This window comes from Musca autumnalis, unplaced genomic scaffold, assembly GCF_047663935.1.
Source record: "Musca autumnalis isolate F117 unplaced genomic scaffold, ASM4766393v1 scaffold_3, whole genome shotgun sequence".
Classification (NCBI taxonomy): Eukaryota; Metazoa; Arthropoda; class Insecta; order Diptera; family Muscidae; genus Musca; species Musca autumnalis.
In genome coordinates this window covers 254,911,980-254,932,157 of record NW_027411866.1, presented here as the reverse complement: position 1 = coordinate 254,932,157, position 20,178 = coordinate 254,911,980, and the positions used below count along the sequence as shown (strand labels likewise).

Sequence of the window (20,178 nt, the reverse complement as noted above, 5' to 3'; positions counted from 1 at the left end):
GCGAATGTGCGTCTGTGTGTTTGCTGCACAGATTCGAGATGTTGCCAGATTTTGTGGATAATTCTAGACCAAGGAGATTTTGTGTATAAATAGCGGTAGGAACGGCAACCTTGAGTTAGTTGTGTTTTAAGCGTTGAACTGAACAGATCGGTTAAAGAATAGCTGCGTGCTAACTAGAGACTTGCTGTGTGCTTAGTAATTAAAGTCGGTTCCGAATAAGTGTAATAAAGTAAATAAAGCATTGTAGAAACGTAATCTAAAACGAACCCTGTTTTATTTGGTACAAATCGTACTAGGGAATAAAACAACGTCTACACGGAGATTAGTTAAATCTAATTCCGTAACAATATGTACAGTGAGTGTCAAAAATATTCGGTTTTCAATTTCACCAATAATAACACCTCAGTATTTTAGAAGCCCATGCCCAATATCCAAAAAACCAAATACTTAAAAAAATGTTGGTCCTGTGGCAATTAAAAAGTGTATGCAACATGGATCCATGGCAACCCTATAAGCGAAAATAACAAAGAAAACGTTGTTAACCCTGTTTTCTATGCGTCAAAAATATTCGGTTTTTGTAACTTTTTTTAAACATTTTGCCAAAAAACAGGTCATTATCGAACCTTTTGCGCAATATTAGTATACATTTTAATAATTGCGAGCAGAATCTTTGTTCCTGTGTACAAAAATATTATATTTTATAGCAAATTATTAAAATTTAGCGCTAAGGAAAAACGCTATCCCAGAAAAGGGAAAACTGGTCATATTTCATTATAAAAACAGCAGAAATAAAAGGAAATTTTGCTTATTTTTGAATATTTAGTCGAATATAGTTGAAATAATGTGCAAAAGTCACGAAACTATAGAAATAAACGATTTCGTGAAACACATAAGCCAGCCAAAACCAAGATCTGGGAGGGAAGGTAGAGGAATCTCCTGAAAAATTACGACAAAGCCGCGCTTAGTTTTCTTGAAATTGGTCACTGAGTCCTAAATGACTTTCAGAAGATAGGAAATATGCACTTACATTCCAAAAAAAATCGTAAGAATAAAGCCTTTCATGGCCTTGCAACACATCATAAGTCATTGATAAATACATGTCTCCTGGAAGCTCCTTTGTACTTTTTGTGTTGGAGTACACAGAAAGGTCGGAAACTTGGTGGTATACTGCTTTTCCTGCTTAGACATTGAAAACTAACTCCATTTCACCAAGTTTCTGATGTACATCAAGTTTTGAAGGTACATCAAGGCGAAACTTGAACTAGATTTTTGGTTACGTAAATAAGCCGAAGGTGTGTGATGTACATATTACAAGGCCATGAAAGGCTTTATTATCCTTACGATTTTTTTGGAATGTAAGTGCATATTTCCTATCTTCTGAAAGTCATTTAGGACTCAGTGACCAATTTCAAGAAAACTAAGCGCGGTTTTGTCGTAATTTTTCAGGAGATTCCTCTACCTTCCCTCCCAGATCTTGGTTTTGGCTAGCATACAGTCAACCAAAAAAGTCTACATACACCCTATAAATCTCAAGTTTTAAGGGTAAGGAAGCATTTTTATGAAAATCCAAGTACATAGTTCTATTTCATATCCCTAATAAACAATATTACATACAACAAAAATATATTCCATAATACGAATAACGGTAAATTCTATAAAAACTAAAAAAATAATAGGGAAAAAGTGTACATACACCCAATGAAATATTAAGATTACCGTAAAATTTATGGAGTAAGCAATAAAAATTGTACATTTTATTGCTTTATCGAATATCTCTGGTCGTCTATGATATATTTTAGACAAAAAAGGAACATATTTGTGCTTTAATTGGCGTTATTTAAGGTCAGACTTTGCGTATAGCTCGTTAAGGCGGACCCTCGCAGATTTCTTTGAGTTTTTCAGTCTGGTAATTTATGAAACCCCAGAAAATACAGTGGGACTAATTATTTTGAGCTCCTAGAGAGCTTTGAAGTTGTTCTTATGGATAATATATGCTCCTGAGCATCGCTAATTATGCTAATTCCTGAGTTTTTCATAAATTTTATAGTTTTCACAGCATTATGTGTTTTTTCGTCGAGAATCGACGAACGCATAGCAGTGGGAAAATTTGGTTTTGTTTGCAAGTGAAGTTGCTAGAGTTTAGGTAGTGCCAAAGAAATTCTCGATCAGAGTGTTTCTTTGCGCACGTATCTATTTGAGCTAGCAATTGACACTTGGGTATAAAAAGTTTCTTGTTGAAAAACAAGAAATAAGGGAACTGATGAAGATCTGTGGCGAGATCTGAAACTATAGTATTCCCTGCCTTACCCCTTGGTAAACACCGCCAATTTTTTCCCACTAATAAATTAAAGTTGTTTTAATAAAATATTAAAACAACGACTATGGGATTAAGCCTGAATATTTTGAAAAACAATATTACATACAACAAAAATATATTTTATTGCTTTATCGAATATCTCTGGTCGTCTATGATATATTTTAGACAAAATAGGAACATATTTGTGCTTTAATTGACATTATTTAAGGTCAGACTTCGCGTATAGCTCGTTAAGGTGGACCCTTGCAGATTTCTTTGAGTTTTTCAGTCTGGTAGTTTATGAAACCCCAGGAAATACAATGGGACTAATTATTTTGAGATCCTAGAGCGCTTTGAAGTTGTTCTTATGGATAATATATGCTCCTGAGCATCGCTAAATATGCGAACTCCTTAGTTTTTCATAAATTTTATAGTTTTCACAGCATTCCAATGGTCAAATTACAAGCAAGAACCTTGAAATTACCTTAGAATATATTTTTGGACCTTAACTCGATCAGAAATGTACAACATTATTCTACAAACCCGCTCCTATTGAAATTTGTATGAAATTTACACTGTTAACTAGTATGCCCTCGTATTATGATCGTTAGGGTCACATGAAGCGCTATAAATGTCGGATACTTTTACATTGCTGATTCAAGGGATGCTCGAGGATTGCACCAGACCTTATTACAAGGTAATTCGAAGGCTTCTGCATGTAATTTGCCCCTTGGAATGCTGTGAAAACTATAAAATTTATGAAAAACTCAGGAATTAGCATAATTAGCGATGCTCAGGAGCATATATTATCCATAAGAACAACTTCAAAGCTCTCTAGGAGCTCAAAATAATTAGTCCCACTGTATTTTCTGGGGTTTCATAAATTACCAGACTGAAAAACTCAAAGAAATCTGCGAGGGTCCGCCTTAACGAGCTATACGCAAAGTCTGACCTTAAATAACGCCAATTAAAGCACAAATATGTTCCTTTTTTGTCTAAAATATATCATAGACGACCAGAGATATTCGATAAAGCAATAAAATGTACAATTTTTATTGCTTACTCCATAAATTTTACGGTAATCTTAATATTTCATTGGGTGTATGTACACTTTTTCCCTATTATTTTTTTAGTTTTTATAGAATTTACCGTTATTCGTATTATGGAATATATTTTTGTTGTATGTAATATTGTTTATTAGGGATATGAAATAGAACTATGTACTTGGATTTTCATAAAAATGCTTCCTTACCCTTAAAACTTGAGATTTATAGGGTGTATGTAGACTTTTTTGGTTGACTGTATGCTAGCCAAAACCAAGATCTGGGAGGGAAGGTAGAGGAATCTCCTGAAAAATTACGACAAAACCGCGCTTAGTTTTCTTGAAATTGGTCACTGAGTCCTAAATGACTTTCAGAAGATAGGAAATATGCACTTACATTCCAAAAAAATCGTAAGGATAATAAAGCCTTTCATGGCCTTGTAATATGTACATCACACACCTTCGGCTTATTTACGTAACCAAAAATCTAGTTCAAGTTTCGCCTTGATGTACCTTCAAAACTTGATGTACATCAGAAACTTGGTGAAATGGAGTTAGTTTTCAATGTCTAAGCAGGAAAAGCAGTATACCACCAAGTTTCCGACCTTTCTGTGTACTCCAACACAAAAAGTACAAAGGAGCTTCCAGGAGACATGTATTTATCAATGACTTATGATGTGTTGCAAGGCCATGAAAGGCTTTATTCTTACGATTTTTTTGGAATGTAAGTGCATATTTCCTATCTTCTGAAAGACATTTAGGACTCAGTGACCAATTTCAAGAAAACTAAGCGCGGCTTTGTCGTAATTTTTCAGGAGATTCCTCTACCTTCCCTCCCAGATCTTGGTTTTGGCTGGCTTATGTGTTTCACGAAATCGTTTATTTCTATAGTTTCGTGACTTTTGCACATTATTTCAACTATATTCGACTAAATATTCAAAAATAAGCAAAATTTCCTTTTATTTCTCCTTTTTTTATAATGAAATATGACCAGTTTTCCCTTTTCTGAGATAGCGTTTCTCCTTAGCGCTAAATTTTAATAATTTGCTATAAAATTTAATATTTTTGCACACAGGAACAAAGATTATGTTCGCAATTATTAAAATGTATACTTATATTGCAGAAAAAGTTCAATAATGACCTGTTTTTTGGCAAAATATTTAATAAAAGTTACAAAAACCGAATATTTTTGACGCATCGAAAACAGGGTTAACAACGTTTTCTTTGTTATTCTCGCTTATAGGGTCCATGTTACATACACATGGGTCCATGTTACATACACATTTTAATTGCCACAGGACCAACATTTTTTTAAGTATTTGGTTTTTTGGATATTGGGAATGGGCTTCTAAAATACTGAGATGTTATTATTGGTGAAATTTAAAACCGAATATTTTTGACACTCACTGTATGTATGTGTGTACTGAAAAATGGTTCTAGGACTACCAGATGCACTATGTTTACTTGATAGTAAAAAGACTTCAAAAATACTTCACAACAGCAAAATTGCAATAAGTTTAGTAAAAATACAAGTTTTCAACCTCAGCCTTTGTCTAGCACGACATCTGATATGCCTGATGAGCTGAATTAACCACCAGCGAAACGGTCATAGCATATTGGTAGGATGTGTGTGGACTTCCCTAGATATCACTTTTTCAATACAAACTCATTAGGTCATGAGAGATAGCTCAATTAATTCAAATAAATTAAACGTTCACAAATAAATTACCTTCGTCCTAATAGGACAACAATAAATATAATTTTTGCTGTTCTATTGATCTATTTGAATGTGAGCTTCCTGTGTGGATTGTATGAACATATTACCAAGGGTTCTGAGGTACAAGAAAATTACCTAAAAAAGGATTTTTCTAACTTTGCTACTTTGTTCTCCAAAAAAGCAATTAGGCTTGCTATTTCCACAATAAAATTGTTTTTAATTTTCACAAACATAAATCAACAAAAAATTAAAAACAGACGTTTGATTGTTTTCAAGAAGAAGAAGAGTTGCTAGTGCTTGCTAGAAGAAATTTGTCCAGCAAGAATTTGCAAGCTATCAATAAAAGAACTGTCAAAATGTCTCTCTCGAATCGCTCTCTTTTGCTGACTTTTTGTGTTAACAGACGTCTTCCAGCAACAATTGGTACAAATTATTACAAGTTTTAGGGTAACCAGACAGACCTATTGTTCGCCAAGGGGTAAGGCGGGGAAGACTAGTTTCGATCAGTTTCCTTGTTTCTTGTTTGTGGATATTCTCCACCGACGTTATTGTTCATTAACTTCTTCAACAAAAAACTTTTGTACCCAAACATCAATCATCAGCAGTATAAAGGTGAACAAAGAAAAAACTTCAATGAGAAGTTTTTCTTTGGCAACCTCACACAACTCCGACGAAAGTATTTGCGAATTAGTTGTGTTAACATTTTGTTTTTCAAAATAGTTAGGCTTAATCCCATAGTCGTTGTTTTAATATTTTATTAAAACAACTTTAATTTATTATTGGGAAAAATTGGCGATGTTTACCAAGGGGTAAGGCAGGGAAGACTATAGTTTCAGATCTCGCCACAGATCTTCATCAGTTCCCTTGTTTCTTGTTTTTCAACAAGAAACTTTTTATACCCAAGTGTCAATTGCTCGCTCAAATAGATACGTGAGCAAAGAAACACTCTGATCGATAATTTCTTTGGCATTACCTAAACTCGAGCAACTTCACTTGCAAACAAAACCAAATCCTTCCCACTGCTATGCGTTCGTTGATTCTCAGCAAAAAACACATAACTAATTTGTTGGTATTGCATACTACAGCAATAGCCAAACTTTCGACGGTGCCCGGTCTCACAATTAGGAGGGTTTATTGTGCAAAAGTGTTGCGGAGGAGGTACTTAAAGGAATGGAGCGACATAGTCCATTATCGAAGTGGATACTATTTTGGGAGTCATACCTTTTCGTTAGATATCGCGCCAACTAGTCATTTCAGTGGGTCATCGTATAACATTTGGACCAGTATGTCAGGAAGCATGGACATGTCATTTTATGGACCATTTTAGAAGCTAAACTAAATGCCCCGCTTAAGAGACATCGTGCATACGATTTTATTGACATTTTTAAATATTGGGGGAAGTACCAGAAGCTGTGTACCGAACTGAAACTGAAGTTTGGACAAAATATGACAAATGCCAAACTTTGGACCAAATCGGTTGATCAGTTCGAGAGTTATCGCGCTCTCCAGCCACTACATATTATGCCATAGGGGGTTTTTACACCTTTCGGGATCTTTTTTTCAAGAACTATGAATTTGTCCCTAAAAAACAGTTACCGTCCTAAATGAGGCAGCGAATGCAAGTCGCTTCAACAAAAATTAAAGTGATTCGGAAGCAGGTCTTAAAGTGAACTAATCCGAAATTTTGTGTGATAGGTACCCGAAGAAGTGGACAAATAAAGACCATTTTTTATAGTGATCTATATCTGGTAGATATATTTGGATGTGTAAAGTATGGACCAATTCGGTCACTCCCTTCATGAGTTATGGTGTGCACAAATTTTCCGAACTTTTGTGGGGGAGGTATCGGAAGGAGTGGACCGATATAACCCATCTTCGAACTTGAACTAAGTTTGGACATTATATTACGAAAGCCAAATTTTGGACCGAATCGGTGGATCCGTTCAAGAGTTATCGTGCGCTCCAGCCAGACAGACAGACGTGCGGACATTGCTAAATCAAATCCAAATTGTCTGAAACGGATTTCGTCCAAACATACTTGGGGTCTAAAACCATTTTTCGATGAGGCACATTTTGTCCGTATGAAAGTGTATATACCCTCGTTAACATAAATGCTGAGGGTATAAAAGTTATTTGTTACTTGCTTATGCTGATGATATAGACATCATGGGACGATAAGTAAAAGAAGTACCCGATACCTTTATGAAGGTCGAAGGAGAATCTGCTAAAGTGGGTCTGGCGGTAAATGGCGAAAATACCAAGTTGATGGTGTCGACGCGCAATGCGTCCATTGAGCTAGGACCCACTGTTGAAGTTGGTTCCTATAATTTTGAGGTAGTAAAAGACTTCTTATAACCTCGGCACCGCCATAAACACAACAAATAACAGCAGTTGTGAAATACGAAGAAGAATAGTGTTGGCTAACAGATGCTACTTTGGGCTGAGTAAGCAGTTTAGGAATAAAGCCACCTCTCGTCAAACAAAAGTAAAGGCCTGCATACATAAGCTGCCTTGCCTGCTTACCTTGCTTACTTCTGATAAAAGAATAAAAAAGAAAAGGGCAACCCAGTTCGAAATTTCCTCGGCCTTCTTTATTCTTTTATTTTTATTATGTCAAAAATTAAGCAGGAAAGCAAGGCAATTAAGGCCTGCGTACATAAGCTGCTTTGCCTGATTGCCTTGCTTTGCTGCTTCAATAAAAAAATAAAAGAACAAAGAAGGCCGACCCAATTTCCAACTGATGGCAACCCAGTTCGAAATTTCGTCTTTATTCTATTATTTTTATTACGTCAGAAATGAAGCAGGTAAGCAAGGCAATCAGGCAAAGCAGCTTATGTACGCAGGCCTTTAGGCCGAGCAGCTTATGTACGCAGGCCTTTACACTTTACAAAACACTGATACTACCCGTGCTAATGTATGGTTCCGAAGCATGGGTACTTGCTCAAGCAGATAAGGCAGTGCTTGGCGTGTTTGAGAGAAAAATTCTTCGAAAAATCTATGGGCCAATCTGGGTTAACGGTGAATATCGACGTCGCATGAACCACGAGCTGTATCTGCTATACAACAATAGTTAAACGTATCGAGATGCAGCGATTGCATTGGCTAGGCCAAATAATAAGAATGAGCGATGATGAAACCGCTAAAAAGGCGTATAAATACCGGCCGTTTGGCGGTGCACGCAGAATTGGCAGGCCCAGAAATAGATAGCGCAAACTAGTGGATGAAGAGATTAAAAGGCGCGGTGTTCCAGAAAGCGAAGCAATAAACAGAGAGAAATGGAGATCTTTTCTTTATTCGGCCTATGCACATAGGTTTCAATCAGGAAATTTTTGGCCAATACCCTATTTTTGAAGTTTCGAAATTTAATTTTTTTTTGCACAGAATAATAAAAAACACATCAAGTCATTATTAGTTTTTGTAAATAACGTTAGTATTCGTTGATTGGCGCAGTACCAAAGTTGACACTTTTTTATGTAAAAATAAAACAGACTTTGTGCTGTAAAATATACAATTTTTGTTGTATTGCGTCGCTGCATAAATATACAGAAGTGAGACCAAAGTTATTATGAATCGGGAAGCTGTTAATGAGTACTTTCATAATATTTACAAAAAGAACGATGAAATTTGTAAAATTAGCGTAATAAAATCAATTTATATATATATATATATATATATATATATATATATATATATATATATATATATATATATTAAAAATTATTTTTTACAAATATTTTAAACTTATTAAATATACTTAAACTTTTAAAAAAAATTTCCAAATATGTCCACATCCAAATCGAATTTGAAGGATAGCAGGGTGTCTGTACTAATAAATTCAGAAGTCAAATCGTGCTCATATTTGCCACAGTTAAAATAAAGTGGATTTTTCTATTTTAAGATGGGACAATTTTTTGTAAATACCTGTTGTGACTGTACGTAGTATCCAATTGAAATAGAACTGTAATACCCACATCTGTCAACCGATTTTCCTTAAAATTCATATTAAAGGGTTTCAGAGTGTAGAAAACAAGTATGTATAATTTTTTGGAAATAGGTCAATTTTTTGTCATAGCCCCCACATAAAAGTACGGTCCGATTTTAGATATTTTGTGGATTTTGGCGACACTTTATGACCGATTCGGCTGAAATTTGGTATTTTGGCCTCTTGGAAGATATGAATCCTTCGTACCAAAAATTATTAACATAGGTCAATGTTTTGGTTTAGACCCTACACAACGGGACCACCCTGTTCAACAAATTTTGGCAGTTTTTGGTCGATAAAACGTAAGAATTGCTGTTTGTACACATTTATTATAAATAATAATTAATTTCAATACAAAATGGACGTTGAAATAGTTTTGGCCAGAAAATTTGGATTTGGGACCATTGTGCTATGGAACAAATATTCTGTAATGGGCCAGCTAAGTAAGTAATTCGACAATTCTATTTGTAATCCGTAACATTTCATTTGTGATTCGAATTATTCCATTTGTTATTCATTCTAAATATTCCATTTGTAATTCAAATTATTCCATTTGTAATTCGAATTATTCCATTTGTAATTCGAATCATTTTATTTGTAATTCGATACAGCCAGATATAAATATAATTTTGTATTTTCTTTTTTTTTCGAATTACAAATAAAATGATTCGAAAAAAATAATTCGAATTACAAATGGAATTATGCGAATTACATATAGAATATTAGAATTCGAATTACAAGTGGAATAATTCGGATTACAAATGGAATTTTCGAATTACAAATAAAATGTTACGAATTACAACTAAAATATTTCGAATTACATCTGGAAAAAGGTGTAGTTTCAATATATTTACTATCGAATCCCAAATAGAAATTAACAGTAGGTGACGACGAATCCAACAGAACAGGTCCAATTTGTTGGGGACCGTCAGCCGTGATGTCCTCTTGTCGTACATGTCATAAGAAGTTGGCGTCATTCTAGAGACCTTTCGAGGTATTTTTCTGGATCAGACAAATGAATAAATTCCTACTTCTGAACCACCTAATCTTCTACCATTTTACTTTTGTCAGAAACCTATAGATTTTGGATAGGTTTACAACGTTTTCGACGTATGTATTATATTTGTACGTCATATAGTATGTATGTATGTCATATACATCAAACTTTCTGAGACTTGCTGAGGATATTATTACGCTGAAATAGGTTTGGTAAAAAACTGGATTTGCGGCCATGTACCGGAGTTTTACTAAAGCACTCATACCTATATATACAAGATACTCGGAATTGACTCCAATTTGTGTGCATCGATATATTGGACTCATATGTATATTGGTTTGAACTGGCACAATTGAATGTTTGGAATTCACATTTTCTTGAAGATGAATAAGCATGGTGGTATAAGTAAGTCTATCACCGAGTAGACGAGAACGTCTAACACAAATCTAGCTTCATCTGGACAACAAACTTGCAAAAATTTTAAATTTAACACATTTATGTACAATTGTTCCGCCTTTTTGCATGTTGCCAAATAAATGGCCGTTAATGTTTGTTAAGAAGCACGGCACACATTGCTCTACTTACATACATACACTAACGGTCATCTGAATAGGTTTGAATTTTTTTCTTTTTATATGTTAAGGTATCTTCTGATGTGTTCGTATTGCAGATCCATAATATTTAGTTTTTGAGAGTCCTATACTATGCCAACATTCCCAAGAAAAAACTTGACGGTGTTGCCATATTTTCGGAAAATATCCCAATTATAATAAAAAATGTACAAAAAGTGACCAATTTTTGCGATCATCAGAATAGGTTTGAATCAAATAAAATTGAAAAATTGTACTATCCAAGCAAATATTGCGCAGTTTTTTGGTTTAGTTTAGTAAAATGGAACATTCTGATAAATCCTACAACAAATTTGACCCGCTTTATTTGGAACGTGGGTTCAATTCTCAACATTGAAAAGTTACCAAGAACTTTCAGATAAAATCAAGAAATATTCAAACCAAAACGTTTTATAAACTTGCTTTAAATGACTTTTTGATTTCGTTAGATCTCTTCTGAGCTTCGAAAATTGTCTGAAAGCAAATACCAAGTGTAGCCATATTATTAGGATCGATAAAATAGAAAGGTCATTGAAAATAGTTGGTATTTTAGTTTAAGTTTCATTTTTTAACAATCCTTGCAGTACAAATTTATGTGTTATCATGCTCACAAATCCACCATAGTTGCCCACATGTATCATAAATGTTTGAAAATTGGTATGAAAGAATGTTTCTTCGACGACAATAAAGTAGAAAATTGTAATTCATATTTAACTCAAAGGGGCATGATATCGCTGACTTTTATAGTGCTGTATAACCTCAGTAGTCCATTCTTTTGTACTTATTCGTGTTTGTTTTATGACTTGTGAACAGAAAAAACTTTTTGACCTGACTATATAGGTATTACAGCACTATAACAGTCGGTGATATTATGCCCCTTTGACTTAAATTTGAATTACAATTTTCTACTTTATTGTCGTCGATCAAACATTCTTCCAGACCAATTTTCGAACATTTATGATGCATGTGGTCAACTATGGTGGATTTGTGAGCATGATAATACTTAGATTTGTACTGCAAGGTTAGTTAAAAAATGAAACTTGTACTAAAATACCAACTATTTTCAATGACCTTTCTATTTTATCGATCCTAATAATATGGCTACACTTGGTATTTGCTTTCAGACAATTTTCGAAGCTCAGAAGAGATCTAACGAAATCAAAAAGTCGTTTAAAGCAAGTTTATAAAACGTTTTGGTTTGAATATTTCTTGATTTTATCTGAAAGTTCTTGGTAACTTTTCAATGTTGAGAATTGAACCTACGTTCCAAATAAAGCGGGTCAAATTTGTTGTAGGATTTATCAGAATGTTCCATTTTACTAAACTAAACCAAAAAACTGCGCAATATTTGCTTGGATAGTACAATTTTTCAATTTTATTTGATTCAAACCTATTCTGATGATCGCAAAAATTGCTCACTTTTTTGTACATTTTTTATTATAATTGGGATATTTTCCGAAAATATGGCAACACCGTCAAGTTTTTTCTTGAGAATGTTGGCATAGTATAGGGCTCTCAAAAACTAAATAGTATGGATCTGCAATACGAACGCATCAGAAGATACCTTAACATATAAAAAGAAAAAAAAATTCAAACCTATTCAGATGAACGCTAGTGTGCATATGTCTAATTTAAATTTTTCCTCAAACTCAAGTTGAACTAGAAAAAAAACCAAAGAGAACTATTAACTGAACATTGAACAATTATAGAAGAAAACAAAAATATTACTGACTCAATCAAGTGGAAATTCAAAAGATGGGCATTTGCTGTTTATTGTTGCACACTGGGAGGTTAGAGGGTAGGTAGGTGGCTTATGCATTTCAATTCGATTTTATGGAAAAGTACATTAAACAACAAATATACATATTAATAACAAACAACAAGTCGCATTTTAATTTGCCCGTATTTGAATGTACATACATTCTAAAAATGGATTCCGGTTTTTCTAAATAATAAAATGTTGAGTAATATTTATTTATTTTTTTGATTTGTTTGTGTGAATATATAATTAATAATGATTTGTATTTTTTCTTTTTTTTTTCGGAATTGAAACCAAGAAAACCAAAATGTTTGATACTCAAATTCATTTGAGTTTAAAAGGTTTTTTTAATATTTCTGAAATATGCATTGTTTGTTGATTTTTTATTTTATTGTAATTGGAGACATTCGAACCCTGTGTTATTCTCTGTGTACCCGCATGTGAAAGCATAAATCAATAAATATTGACGAACGAAGCAATTGAATTGATTTTCGTATTTCGAGAAATACAAATCGCAGACAGTTATGCCTCTTGAAGAGTGGTGAGTATGTGGATGGATTTTTTAGATTTTTTTCAATAATTCAAAAACCGCAACAATTTTTTCCAGGCGGAGAAAAATTTTACTTTTCAGTGAAAAATACCTAATATTTTTCCACGCGAAAAGTAGATTATCATCAGCTACATATTATACGGTCTTTCCTGTAGAACTGACAGATAATTATAACGTTCATATTGTCTAACCACAGTGTATGTATGTCCCATTGAACCGCATTCTCCGAGTCATATCTGTAACAATCTTCAATCCGATATGAACTTCTACTCTATTTACACGAGAGTAAATAATAAAACAAAAACAAACAGCAAATTCACTTTTAGTTCGCTACACTTGAGTTCAATTTACTGCCAGTCAGTTTGGAGAAGTTCTCCGACAACAGAGAAGCAAACATCTGCTAAGGCTCCAAGTGGTGGTCGGCGGCGTAAAGGTGTACGTACATATCACTCTTTAAGTAGAATTTTTGCTAATCGCGATCAACGCCAAACAAAAACAAATCATAATTCGGTAGCGCTAATTTTTTCGCTCAGCTCTGCTATGCGGCCCATACTAACTAACATACGACGCAAGCTTTAAAATTTTAGTGTGAATATAAAACTTAACAGAGGAAGAATAAGAATCACCACCACTACAACAGTCAGCCAACCATCAGAAAGTGGAAGAAGAAATTCGAAATAATTTTAGTTCGAATATTATTATTTAGCACTAGTCAGTCAGTGAGTAGTGACTTAGACTAAAGTTCACAGAGATACTCGTCGTCTCGTGTACTTGAAAACAAGAGACAATTGTAGCTGTTAAACGCGGTACGAGACAAAGATACGAACACGGTAAAAAAATCATGAGTGTGATTCAAAACTAACCTCTCCCGTAATAACAAAAGAACAAAACCGCAAAATTCCTCAAGTCGCGATTTCCAAGCTAACGCATTTTTGTGTCAGCTGACAGCAGCCTGCGGCGAGTGTCCAAGTATAATGTCCGTGAAAAAAGAAAGTGAAATAAAAAGTAGCAAAAAAAAAAAAAAACAACTAAATTCAATCAATAAGTAATGCATTGAATAGCTTGGCTACAGTGGATTCCAGTTTCAGTGATTTGCTACAAAATGATGAGATTAGCAATTTTTGAAATATGAAAGGAAAACAAATTGTGTGGAATCAATATTTCAAGTGAAATCAATATTTAGTTGTGAATCATAAAAATGAAATAAATGAATAAATGGTCTTATCATATATTCACACCGTCAACATTGAAGCTATGCGGCAAAAATAATAATCAATTTTTCAAACATATGGGCGCAATTTTGATAAGCCTTATAATACGATGAGGGCATTATAATAACTACAAATACCTTGATAAAGGGTAACTCAAAGTGGGTGTTTGAAAACTTAGATCGCTTAAAGTTCAAAGCAAATATTAAATATTTGATACATTGTAAACGATTAATTTAATGTTGGGCGCCACCCTGCTGGATTGTACATATGTACATATATTCAACAAGGCGGGAATGTACAGCGGCAAGGACTTCTTATAGCAATACCGTCTTAAACACGAACCTAGAAGGTGTAGGTTTTGCGGAGGACATTTGAATATTGTGAAGGGTTAGGGACAGCAGCGGGGGCTGGCTGGATGTTGGCTGCATACAAATGACACAACAACCAAAGGGTTGTTATATTAATATGTCGACAAAAATACACCATCAGCCCATTGCGACTGTCAAAAATTTTTAACGTCGCAAACGTCATATACGTGTAATTGTTCCACAAACATCCCAGATGGGACAATATCAATGAGTGCACCCGATGCATATTAGCTCAATGATATGGGTTCTACAGTTTATCGCCTCACCCTCGGACCTGAGAAAAATAAGTAACCACAATACTTTTGACGCTTATGGGTAGAATGGATTTGCCCCCGAAAACGTTGAGCCGTCGTAACTAGGGCCGCATGCACAACATGTTGCCAAAAATTTTAAAAAGATCCCAGACTAGACCTTAATCTGCACTCTTTCCAACTTTGTGTGGGAGGAACCAAAAGAGGGATCCGATAGTCGGAAATAATACGAAATACAACATTTGGATCAAATCTGTTCCATCTTTCGAGAGTTATTTTACGGACTACCCAGTTTAATTGATTCCGGCAGGCTTTTTGAGCTTTTGGACCATCTCAGGAAGTATAAATTTGCCCCCGAAGAAAAGTGCAGCGTCGTAACAGGATCCGCAAGAACAACTTGTTGCAAAAAAAGGCTGAGGGTATAACAAGTAAAAAAGTAAAAAAATTACGTATTTACTAAAAACTCAGGTGCTAGTGTAAACTAGGTTTTATAAATGAAGTTCAAACTAGAGTATTTTCAGTGAAAAACAAGTAAAAAAGTATCAGTCGGCTTTGCCGACAGAGATATACCCTCAGCCTATGTGAATTGGTACTTTCATCTACGGACAGATCGAATGTATTTAGGGTCTTTTCAGAATTTTGTCGCACTTGTTGGACATTTGAAGTTGCCGACAAAAATGTGAATTAGGATTAAAGTTCAAAAGTTTTGAGGAGGAGAGAATGGACCGACATAGTGCATTACGGAAGTGGATCTTATTTTGAGAGCCATATCATTTCGATAGATATCGCGCCCACTAGTCATTTCAGCGGGTTGGACCAGTATGCCATGATGCATGTACTTGTCCACGAAAAACATAATATGGCTGTAAACACGACCACAAAGAACATCATCGGTATAAATTTCCAAAGGATCTCCGAACAGACCCTAAACTGCACTTGGACACAAATGTTGAACTCAGTTAGGACAAAATATGACGAAGGCCAAATATTGGACCAAATCGGTTTATCAGTTCGAGAGTTATTGTGCTCTCCAGCTACTACATATGGTGTCATATGGGGTTTTTACAACTTCCGGGCTGTTTTCCGTAATTGAGACAGCGATTGCAAGTTGCTTCAACAGAAATCAAAGTTCTTCAAGAGCAGGTCTTTAAGTGAGGTACCCGAAGGAATGGACAAATATAGTCCATATTCAAACCTGATATACATATGGCAGGTATATTAGAATGCGTAAAGTATTGACCAAATCGGTCCTTCCCTTCAAGAGTTATCGTCCGCACAATTTTTCTGAACATTTTTGAACTTTTGTGGGGGAGTTACCTGAAGGAGCGAACCGATATGGTTTATCTTCGAACTTAAACTAAGTTTGGACAAAATATTAGGTAGGTCATTAGAATTATCTTGCGCTCCAACCACTACAAACGGTGCCATAGTAGTTTTTGAACCTTTCAGGCTATTTTCTCAGGAAGTATGGTTTTGCCCCTGATGAAACTTGTTGTTACAACAAAAATCAAAACGATTCGAGAGCAGGTCCTAAACTGAAAATTTCCGAAATTTTGTGTGGGAGGTACCCGAAGGCGTGGACCGATTGAGTCCATATTGGATCCTCATCTAAGTCTGGTAGAAATTTTACGATGTGCAAAGTATGGACCAAATCGGTTACTACCTTCAAGAGTTATCGTGCGCACCTCAAACATACTTGAGGTCTAAAATGATTATTTCGATGAGGCACATGTTACCCGTATGAAAGTGTATATACCCTCGTTAACATAAAAGCTGAGGGTATAAAAAGTAGTGAACGTCGTAAACTTAAAAAAAATTGTGGTACTGCATTGTAGTGAATCATGTTAGGTTGATTCTCTACATAAAAAACTGAAGCTGTTCAGTATAGTGTTGCGCTCATAATACACGAACTGTTACTATATACAATAAATGTCAGGAGGGGAAATAGCCTTAAAGAAGTCATAAAGACACTAAACTAAGGACTCAACGCACAGAGAATTCAGTCTTCTTCGTGTGGATTTTTTGCAGTTCTGCAGCCTTAAGAGCCAATGATCATAAATGTCGTCACAAGTTTGCATAAACAATAGTCGTGTGAATACGGTCGTCGGAGAATAACCTCCATCTATAGCTGAGGAGCGTCAGCTGCCACTAGAAACCAGAGTTGTTTTGTCTCAACTACGCTCGGGATGGTGCAGACGTCTGTATTCCTATATCGATCGATGACATCGTGCATAACATCTGCCCAGCATTCTGCACTGACCTTCCAATCCTACTCAATTACTCAATTAATATCCACATTCCTAGAACAAATGTTACAACAACAACAAGTGTCAACGCAAATGAATCTATAAATCGTTCGAAGAATTTTCTCTCATTCTCTTACGCAAGTACCCATGCTTCCGATCCATGCAGTAGTACAGGTACTATCAGTATCTGGAAATCGTGGATTTTTATTTAACGAGAAGTGGTTTTGGCATCTGATGGTCAATATTATTCTTCTCATGATAAAATATCACCACCTCTGAAACCTCGTTTGGTTTTAAAAGAATATGAGAATTTCTCTGCTACTAACCGTATTTTCTCCTTTCTTGTGAACGAGACATAGGAGTATACGATTCCAGTTGTTGGGTTTGCATTCCTCCAGCCAAACTGATGTCAGTATGCAGCCATCATCTCATGTTTCCTTTTCATTCCTGAGCCGATTAATAGCTCTTGACCCCAATTTGGCTAGGTGGTATAACTTAAATTACATCGTTTGTGATTGGTTGTAGGGTATCTTCATCATTGCAATAAAGTGGTTCATCTAGATCCCCAGTCATCCTTCTCTAGTAATATTTTGGATTACATTCTGACTTCTGAACTGTTCGAGTTTTTCACGCCCAATTTTTTCTACCAGTCTTTTTTCTTTTGAAAATATCTTCTTCTCCCGATATTTTTTCTTGGCCCTTTTTGTTGCTACTGAAATAGGAAGGTACCGTAATATGAGGGCTATACCGAAAGCTGGACCTAAGACCACAATTTTTGGCGAAGAAGGTTTTTGATCATTGAGAACTCCAAATGGCAAATTACAACCAATTCGGGCCGAAAATATTGATATAATCTTCAAAATACCTGATATCGGGAGGTATCGTAATATGAGAGCTATACCGAAACCTGGACCTAAGACCACAATTTTTGGCGCAGAAGGTTTTTGACAATTGGACCAAATACCTAAAATCGGGTGGTACCGCTACATGGGGGCTATAGGAAAAACTAAACCCATATTGATGATTTTTTGGCTAAAGAAATTTTTTACATATTTTTAGCATATACTGAAAAAATCAGATTGATCCGACGATTATAAATATTTTTGTCTCACCTTCCCATACAAGTGAGACCACTGTGCATGGGAGATATGCTTTCTCTAAACGTAGAATATATCCTTGGTCTGTTCATCTTTCCCTTCGGGTGGTGCGTGGGCACAGATGAGAGTGATATTAAAGATCTATGGATTCTGTAATTTAACATTGTAGCTTCAATGTATCTACTTCCTTTAAAGAGTCCGGTCATTCCAGGTGCAGATTAGCATATCATGGTCCTTAAAACTTTTGCGGAGATGTTTGTAATTATTTTCCTTTGTTTTTTTATGGTAGGGTGTTTTTTATAAGGGTGGGTTACTAAACCGACACACGCTGTCATGGTTGAACTCGCGGCACATATGAGCACAATACCTTTGACGGGTGTTAAAGGCAGTCCTCTATGTGACACCACGAGGTGGTCTGCGTCCACTTGAGATGAAAAGGGACCATGTTAAAGCCGATCAGGACTGTAGCATGATATCTTGCTGAAAATAATGGGCCAAAAGCTCCAACAAATCTCTTCAAGGAAGAAATCGATTTTGTACTTCCTGAGAAATAGACGTCAGAAGTATTTTGAAGTAATTTCTTTACGGTGATATCTCTGTCGCTACAGGGTACTGATTTAGAGGAAAATTTGCATGGGGTTGCCGACTCACTCTTGAACAGATGCCAAGTAGGCAACCCGTATGGAACTACCTAGTTTAAATTAAAATTTTCTGTAAGGAGCCAGCCTTTGGCTGGGATTTAAGACTTTCACACAGGCAAAATGTGCCTCATCGAAATAATGCTTTTAGTCCCCAAGTATGTTTGGACGAAATCCGTTTCAGACAATTTGGAGTCGATTTAGCAATGTCCGTACGTCTGTCTGGCTGGTGCGCACGATAACTCTCGAACGGATGAACCGATTTGGTCCAAAATAAGAAGATAAGCCATATCAGTCCACTCCTTCAGTTACTTCCCCCACAAAAGTTCAAAAATGTTCGGAAAAATTGTGCACATGATACCTCTTGAGGAGAGTGACCGATTGGGTCCATACTTTACACATCCTAATATATCTACCAGATATAGATCAGGTTTGAATATGGACTATATTTGTCCACTCCTTCGGGTAACTCCCACATAATATTTCGAATAAGTTTACTTTAAGGCCTGGTCTCGGATCACTTTGATTTTTATTGAAGCAACATGCATTCGCTGCTTCAAATGAGACGGTAAAAGTTTAGGGGCAAGTCCATACTTCTTGAGAAAACAACCCGAAAGGTGTAGAAACCCGCTATGTCATTATATACGGTTGCTGGAGAGCACGAATACTCTCGAACTGATCAACCGGTTTGGTCTAAAATTTGTCCTTCGACATATTTTGTCAAAACGTAGTTTTAGTTCGAAGATGGGCAATACCGGTTCCCAACTTCCGGCACTTCCCCCCAATATTTAAAAAATGTTTTATCTTCTAAAATGGCCCATATCGGTCCTCTTCTTAGGTACCTCCCCCACAAAAGTTCAACATTTGTGTCTAAGTGCTGTGTAGGGTCTGTTCGAAGATCCTTTGGATACCGACGCTGTTCGTTGTTGTCATGTTTACAGCGATATTATGTTTCCGTGGGCAAGCCTATGCTTCCTGGCATACTGGTCCAAACTGAAATGACTAGTGGGCGTGATATCTATCGAAAAGATATGACTCTCAACATAAGAACCACTTTCATAATAGACTATGTCGGTCAATTTCTTTAAATACCTCCTCCGTAACACTTTTGAACCTTAAAGGATCGTCGGCTTTGCCGACAAAGATATACCGTCAGCCTGTGTGAATTGAAACACCTTATTCCCCAAAAAACGTATATATTTAAAGGGTTTTGAAGATTATGGGCGTATGAACCGACAAAAATATGGATTTGGATAGAATCTCAAAAAGTTTTGCGGGAAATTATCGAAAGGAATGGACCGACATATTCCATTTTGAAAGTGGGTCTTATTTCGGGTGCCATTCCCCTCGAAAGATATCGCGAACACCTGTCGTTTCAGTTGGTCACCATATAATTCACCGGGTTTGGACCATTAT

General features: G+C 35.6%; 1 protein-coding gene across 10 annotated transcripts in view; it reads left to right on the top strand.

The window, feature by feature from the left end:
- The first annotated feature begins 12,168 nt into the window (after positions 1-12,168).
- The window catches only part of LOC141399378 (syntaxin-4-like), a 41,505-nt gene continuing 33,495 nt past the window's right edge, over positions 12,169-20,178 (top strand). The window contains exon 1 of one of the 10 annotated variants that reach the window (XM_073978011.1): positions 12,169-12,440. The gene's annotated coding sequence lies outside the window, so the exon portion shown is untranslated. Of the gene's footprint in view, positions 12,445-13,249; positions 14,321-20,178 lie in introns of those variants that run through there. The other 9 variants (XM_073978012.1, XM_073978005.1, XM_073978007.1 and 6 more) reach the window with 9 other exon arrangements.